Source organism: Pygoscelis adeliae, unplaced genomic scaffold (genome assembly GCF_000699105.1).
Source record: "Pygoscelis adeliae isolate BGI_AS28 unplaced genomic scaffold, ASM69910v1 Scaffold55, whole genome shotgun sequence".
Classification (NCBI taxonomy): domain Eukaryota; kingdom Metazoa; phylum Chordata; class Aves; order Sphenisciformes; family Spheniscidae; genus Pygoscelis; species Pygoscelis adeliae.
The window spans coordinates 763636-771426 of NW_008824804.1; positions in this window are offsets into that span (position 1 = coordinate 763636).

Consider the following 7791-nt stretch of genomic DNA (forward strand, 5'->3'; position numbering starts at 1 on the left):
CTGGATCCATTCACTCTGATTTATCACCCTAGGATTCCTTAGGAGTTCTTGGATGGCTAACATTGGTAATACTGCACAGCTCCTACACCACACTTTTTAAAAGCAGTCAGTCACTGCTTGTGGGAATAACCACTCTTTTAACCCAGAAAGCCTCATCATCCAAGTTTTCTGCTGGTGAAATAAGCAACGGACAGGGTGAAATCCATCTCCAGCCCACTGTGGAAGGCAGGGCCAGATCTTTCATCAGCCGTGCCTGGAAGAATCACACTGCCGCCCTGGAGCATCAGGCAGGCAGGGCGATGCAGGCATCGTAGGTCCAGTCCCCCGGGAATAATCCATGCCTGGATACGCACACATGCAGCCTGAGCATCTCTGTTTCAAAGCACTCCGGACCTCCTTGCTACTTACTCGTCAGCCTGCCTGGCCCCTTCCACACCCGTGCACGCTGCTGTTTCCTCATTGCAGGTGGACGTGGCTCCTTGCCTCACACCCAATCCAGGCATCTGATTTTGCGCCACCCTGAAACACAAGACAAGCCATGAATAAATGCACAGCAGGACTCTGCCCTCTCCACTCATTGCTTTTGAAAACACACCTCCCACTTGACTGCTGCTGATGATAAAGTCCACCCCTCTGCTCTCCAATGCTTATCTCTAACCAACTGCTTTGTACTCGGAAAGCCACCTCCTTCAAAGGAGGGGGGTGTTTTTTCACACAGTAGCCTTTGCCCATCACATACTGTCAAGCCCGTGAACACCAAGCCTTACAAAGTTATAGTAAAGGTAACCAACACCAAGCCTTACAAAGTTATAGTAAAGGTAACCCTGAAAGCACAGTTACCCCCTTCCCTCCACCTCCCTGCTCCTGGGGCACATGCTTTGGCACCCACTCACTAGATTGCTAAAAGCTGACAGCACAGCAGAGCTGGACGTTGATCTTGATTCATGCAGCTTCTGTTAAGGTCTCAATTATGTTCCCAAACTGTGGCTCTGATTAGACTCATGCTGCAGCCTTTACTAACTGAAGTCGCACAGGTGAGCTGGCAGTCTGATGCGATTGCTCAGCTATTAATGAAATCTCTTTGTTAGTCACCAACTGTCCTTTGCCTATAGGGTCTTTGTCACTTAAGCCCAATAGAATGGCTTCTTAAACCACGGGAGTTTGCAAGACTAGCGCATAAACTAGCAATCGTTTATGCTGAATGGGGTAAACCCAGCACAGAAGGGGGATCGTGTCAATCTGAGTCCCATTTTGTGGCAGAGCTAGTCTTTGAAGATATGAAGCTCCTCCCACTCAGCACATCAAAGCTTTCCATCTGAGAGGAGCTTCCCAACTTCAGACACACCAAACATACGCTAAGCTTCCCAATCAGAGAGCAGCAAGCTGGTAATAAATTGCCAGCTTTGGTTTTTTACAAGCCTCTGGACAAAGACCCAATCCTAGAGCAAGGGTGGCATCCCAGCTCAAACCACCCAAGAGGCTTTCATGCAATTAAAAAAGTGTTCTTGGGCAAAGTAAATGAAAAAAACAGCAGAACATTGCTAACTTAAGCTAACGGCCAGAACATCCTTTGTATCACAGCACTTTCTGAAGCAGTGAGAAAGAAAACTTGTATAATTGAAAAAACCCACACCGAAGAGTTCATGACACAAAATGCACTTTTTTCTACTGTGACAAGTGCCATTTGACTTAAATAGTTTATATATAACTCCACAGTGAGAAGAATGACTTGCACGCTTTTAACAAGTAATGAGACAACCCCAATTGCTACTAAATCTTGTTAAAGCTAGAATTTCTCATGACTACATTTACTGCCAGTAGTACCAGATGGCAGGTTAGCAGGGTGGGTTTTACAAGAAAAAACCCAAATTAACCATACAATTTTCTTCAGCTTAAGTTTCCCCATGAAAGTGAGAATTGTTGGCCCTTCAGGGAAAAAAAATATTGACTTTGGAAACTGAGTCACACTAAAAAACATTAAAAGTTGAATTCTCAGTTTAGCTAAATTAATATCCCTCATCCCCAACGTGAGACTATTTAAGCAAACAAAGCTTGTTTTTTTATGAATAAAAAAAAGCAAAATATATTAAGATATCAACTTAACCTATTCTAGCAAAAATATTTAGTGGTAATATATCAAAACAAGCTACCAAACCACTTTTTTTTTCAGCGTACATGAAAACACATTTATTAAATTGTCTGCTTTCAAAAACAAAAACCATAGAAACAAAAAATAATAGTTTCACCTCAAAAACTTCTAGGATTACCCAAGAATGTTGTTTCCTGGCCTATACATCCCCAGTCAGAGGTATAACCCCCACACCTGAAGAAAATAATGGCACCTAGCCCCTTATATAGCCTCAGTGCTGGGCAAGACCTGCTTAAAAGGAGGCTGGGAAAGGCTTTGGTTTTATCACACATAGTGGTTTTCTTTTGAGGTTAGTGTTCCACTGGGGCTTACCTCAAGAGCACCAGGATGGCAAAGTAAGAAGAAAAAAAAGGTAGGGAGTTTTTTGGGGATTTTTTTGTGGGTAAGAGAATATAGTTGTGTATTAGCTGTGTTAATTTTGGAAAAAAAAAAAGCCAACAGATTTTTATCTTACTTTTAGGGAAAGCTTAAAAAGGATAAATGTGGGGGTAGGAAACTTCTAGTATGAAACACTTAACTGTTAGCTTTAAAAAAAAAACAACAATGGTGAAAAGGAGAGGAAGACTTCAAAAGCTAGAAGCGGAATAAGTAAAGGAAGGTATTACAAAGGACAGAAAATAAGATGAAAAAAACGAAGTTTTACTTAGGAGGTGATGAGCAGGGGGAAAAGTGGTGCAGTTCCTTGTATGACCTAAGGGTTGGTTTTTGCTGACTCTGGGAGAAGTGTCACAGTTTTATGTAGGCTAGCGGTTTAGTGCACTAAGCGCTATGGATAGGAGGCTCGGTGCTGAGGCACCACGGTGTTAAATACCTACCCAAGCACAGCAACTTGTAGTGCAACAGCTTGTCTACAAAGACACAGGTGGGTGATTTTGTGTAGGTTATGCTTTTTTTAATTTGACTGGGTAGAGTAAACTTCTTCGGGATGGTTTAAATAAGCCTAAGGCTCGTAGTACTTTAAATTTGTACTGAATTTTGGCAAAGTCAAGACACTTAAGCTCCTAGCGTCTATCAGGACTTCCCCACTGTACAGCCTGTTCATAAAACATAAGCAAAACAAAATCTGTGTTTGTGGAATAGACCTTAACCCTGCTATTAGTTTTCTTAGCTCTGATGGCACCAAAGGAAAGCACAAAACTGCTCATGGCAGATTGGTCTGATAAAGACTTCCGATGCTTTTGTCTCTGTGTTCAAAGGCCACAAGCTATTTAAAATGAATTTTTTTAACAAGTAATAGTTTCTGTTGTGAAGGAAACACCCATCAAAACTATTCAGGAGATCTTCCACACAAGCATGTTAGTTTGTGGGGACTGGCCTCAGTTTGCATTTCTAATGCTGCCATGGGAAGCAATGACCAAAATCCTTCAAGATGTGTCACAGCAGCTTCCTCCCTGCTGCTGGGCCTCAGTCAAAATAGTTATTGGTTTAAGTCTTTTCTTTCAGTTTTCCTGAGACACAGCTCTAGACTTGAGGAATGCTCTGATGAATCTGATACCAGAAGAGGTGTTTTATGGTCTTTAATGTAGCCCAGAATATTCTAGTGAAAGTGGTAACTGGAAGAATTTGCATTATTGTGTGTCTCGGGCCTGGAGTCCCATAATAATTCAGCAGGGACCAAATAGCTTTGCACAGCCAAGCGCAGAGCAGGCGTTACCACAGGTTGTCCAAAGTCCGCATGGGAGTTGCATGCCACTGGTAAATAGAAGAGATTGCTTACGGGAAATGGGAAGGTCTTGAGTGCTGCTTACAGAGAGGACAAGAAATACCTCTCGGGCCTTAATGGGGGGTGTTATTGCCACAGGGACGCAGAGCTGTGCTCCCTCTGATAACAAGCACGTCGCCCTCCTTATCTCCCTTGTGTTTCTCGCGCTGCCTGGTGACGCTATCTGAAGTGCAAGGATTTGGGGTGTTCTCTTATCAGAGGTAAATGAGTGCGTAGGGCTGCAGCCTTTGTCTAAAGGGATGACAGCAGCCTTGCTGTTTTGGCACCCTGTCCTTGGCCACCAGGAGCCAGCACTTAGTCCTGTGGTTTGTTTCTTCTCCTGGCCCTAGAACAAAAAGGGGAGCTGATAAGGACGAGGACAGGCTTTGTCCTCAGAGCCAGGTGGTTTGCAAGCCTGATAGTGGCTAGGGAAGACAGTGGGGCTTCAGAGCAAAAGCCCAAGGGAAAAGCAAATGCTGCTGCTCACTTGCAGCCTGCAGGGTTTTAGTAGAGGCTATGCAGAGCTTGGGGACAGCAACAGTCCCTTCCATGTACCATCACTGGTTTCCTCTCTTGTAGCTTCAGTCTCCCTGTGACTTTGCCCAAGGGAAAGCCTGCCTGTCACTGTGGGTTGCTTCATGTCCCTGCTTGGCTATGCCAGCCCCTCTGGTTCAGCACATACATGCATCGATGTACACAGGCTGAGCAACCGAGGTGGGACCGGGGGCCGGGACCCTGACCTGACCCCCAAAATTGCACTACATCCTGTGTCTGAGTGAGGCTGTGTCCCTTACCCAGTGTCTGTGGTCATGCCAAGTGGCATCAAGTCACCTCAAAGGCAGGAAGATCTTAGCTAGGCATGTGCCGAATGTTATTGAAGAGTGTAAAATGCAAATCCATGCAAACACTGGAAAGGGATTAAGTCTTATATAAGAAAACGCATATAAACCAGTCCAACTGCATTAGGAAATAATCTTGCTCTTTTCCTTCCAAGATAGCTTCTTGTATTAAAATACTTCATCAGCCGTGTTTCTAGCTCTGTTGGTGAGTCATAGCATCAGTGCCAAAGAAGGTAAAGCCTGAATCTTTTTTTAGCGTGTTTTTTTTTTTTGCTGGAGGTTTATAAGCCACAAACCTGTTAACTTGTATTTGTTCTCCTCATCTGAGTCCTGGTCACTACAATCCATAGGCAAAGGCAAGGAATGTACCGCAGCAGTAGAAGACACTAGTTCACAGCAAGCACAAGAAGCTGACAAAAACCATCAGAAATGCCTATACATAAAGCCTCTTTTCTGGTGAGGGGGGATGAGCAATGTTGTTTCATAACACATAGTATTTATATGTCAAAACACATCTGTTTCCAGAAAAAGATGAGCCACTGCATGGCACTGTACAAAGTTATAAATCTCATTGACTAGGTGCGGCTTAAGTGTTTTGGGGGGAGGGGAAAAACAAAGAATGAAATGCTCTTTCCAAGGCAGGGCAGCTTCCAGGCAAGCGGCTTTAACAAATACCATCTACAGGAAGTCAGTAAGCCGGGCAGTCTTGCCTCCAGGTTAAGATGCACAGATGGGCATAGTCAAGGGAAGTTGCACATTTTTCTTTGCATAAACAATATAACTGGTTTACTCATCTGCTGAATGGCATGATCAAGGGAAATGCAGATCTTTCAGTTCAGGAGTTATTTGCATCTGTTTTGGAATCTTTGTCTCTTTGCTTTGTAAATACTGAATAGATGATTTAAGCAAACACCTTGCAACTCTCCCCTTTCCTTGGTTTCTCATTGCTGCCTTACCACAAGCCCAAGGTTGCTGTTCCTCATAGTGCTTGCCTATTGATTTAATGTTGGGTGTCAGTCATGGATCTGTATGTCCGTGCATACAGACGTAGCATCCGGAAAGACCTATTCTGCCTGCCTCTGGCCAAAGGGGAGGGCAGACGTAGCGGTGCTTCCCTGCGCTTGGATATCTTGCGGACTTTAGCAGGTGTGCTGCTTGTCTGTCCTTGGGCTGATATTTCCAAAGGTGCTGTGGGATTATGTGCAGTCAAGCTCTGTCAGACAGCTGACTGTTTCCTCTCTGGTGCTGGGCACACCTTTCTGCGGACTCTCATTTACCATGGGAAGGCAGTGCCTTGGAGTATGCCTCAGTGGAGTCTTCCACCTTTTGCTGACTAACGTGGTGGCGGCCGCATTAAGGTAGCCAGTTGGGTTTGTGCTCTTCCATGGGAATTGAGGGCATGCTACAGCCCATGTCATGAGTCATGGCTGAGGCATTTGGCATGAGTCACGCTCTCCCAATTTCCTGCTTCTTGTCAGTGTGAAATCCTGTCTGCCCTCCTTTTTCCTTGCATCCTGCAGTGCCCAGGGCTCCCCACCACTGCCTCATTTCATCATGCTGCGGCCAGAATCTTTTTACAGACCCACCCAAGAGCTGCAAGAGAGCACCACAGCCTTCAGGGGATTTAGGAGCAGGATTTCTGATCTGCCCACAGTGCTTGGTAATGATGCTCTTGCTTCCAAGCAGAACTTACTGAACTGCCACTTGCAAGTGTCTCTCTTAATGTGTGTGCATGTGCTTATGTCTAACTGGCCCTTTCTTCATTAGCTATCAGCTGAGATGTCACCTTCCAGCCATCTGAGAAATGGCGTGTCGTCAATAATGGGAGACAATCAAATGATCTGCCTGCATTTGATACTGATTTACAGCTGCTATATTAATGGGATCCAACAATGTTAGTCTTAAACCTGAGTGTATCTTTGTTTACTGCACTTCAACTCCCAGAGAAGATCAGAGCTTGTTGCTGAAGCAAGGGAACCCTCATGAGTCATTTCAGGTAAATGAAACCCTAAATCTGGCTGATAAAACACTGAAGGAGAAGGTGGCAGGAAAGGGAAGGAACTTCACCCGAGTAGCATAATTTTGAAGGCCCTTCAGTATCTTGGAGCTCAGAATGGACAGTGTTAATGTTTCTTCAAAGCTTGTTACATTTTTAATCAGCGTGTTACATTTTTAATCCAAGGCATTTTCCAAATACTTATTGACAATTTTCTTTTGCCTAAAATTGAATTTGAGAAACTTGAGCCAGCTTTAATTCAATCCCTTCTCACTGTGGGTGGTTCAAAGGAGACAAATTCTGGCGCACACATGTTTTTGTGGGAAAGAACTCCAGATGGCTTGAGTTTCTAAACCATCCTGGCACAGTGTATGTGCTGGATGTCAGGCTAGAGGAGAGCTCTTCTAAATCAGTCCAGCTTAAGGTTGCTGGAGTGCTTTTGTGGATACCGGGCCGGTGCAGAAGGCTTGGTCCGACCCTATTCAATGTCATTGTGAGGTATTTTCCACCAATGATTTGAGCAAAGCTCCGAAACAAGAAACTGCTTTACGGCCCTTCAGTACAAGGGAGACCCCTGCCTTGCAGGTTTTGCATAATTAGAGTGACATAAGGAAAATCAAGCCTTAAAAAAGTCATAAGGAGAAAATATAAAAGAACCAACAGATATTATTCCTGTCAGCTGCTTGGGGGGGCAGGAACCCAGAGCGCCAGTGTCCTCTGCATCTCTGATATATGAAGAAGGTGGAAAGGGTGACTTGACTACTTCTGTTCTTATCAGCAATCCGGGTTATGCTTGCCCAAGTTTCCCTGCAGCTTTCATGACAACTTGAGGATGTGCAGTCCTGGCAGTGTCACTGTACCACGAACGGGCCTGTGGTTAGCCACACCGGCAGAGCAGACAGCTCTTCGGCTTTGAGCACAGCGCATCTTGCTATTGCAGAGCAGGTAAGTGATGCCGGCCTCTGCTGCAGATGACCGTGCATCAGGGAAGCAGTTTGGGGAATGCACTCCTTCCAAAGATGTCTCTTTCATTTGCAGATGCCTCGGGAGGTGCCAGATCTGCTCCAGGGACCTCCAACTCCTGCATTCCCTTCTTCTGACTTCA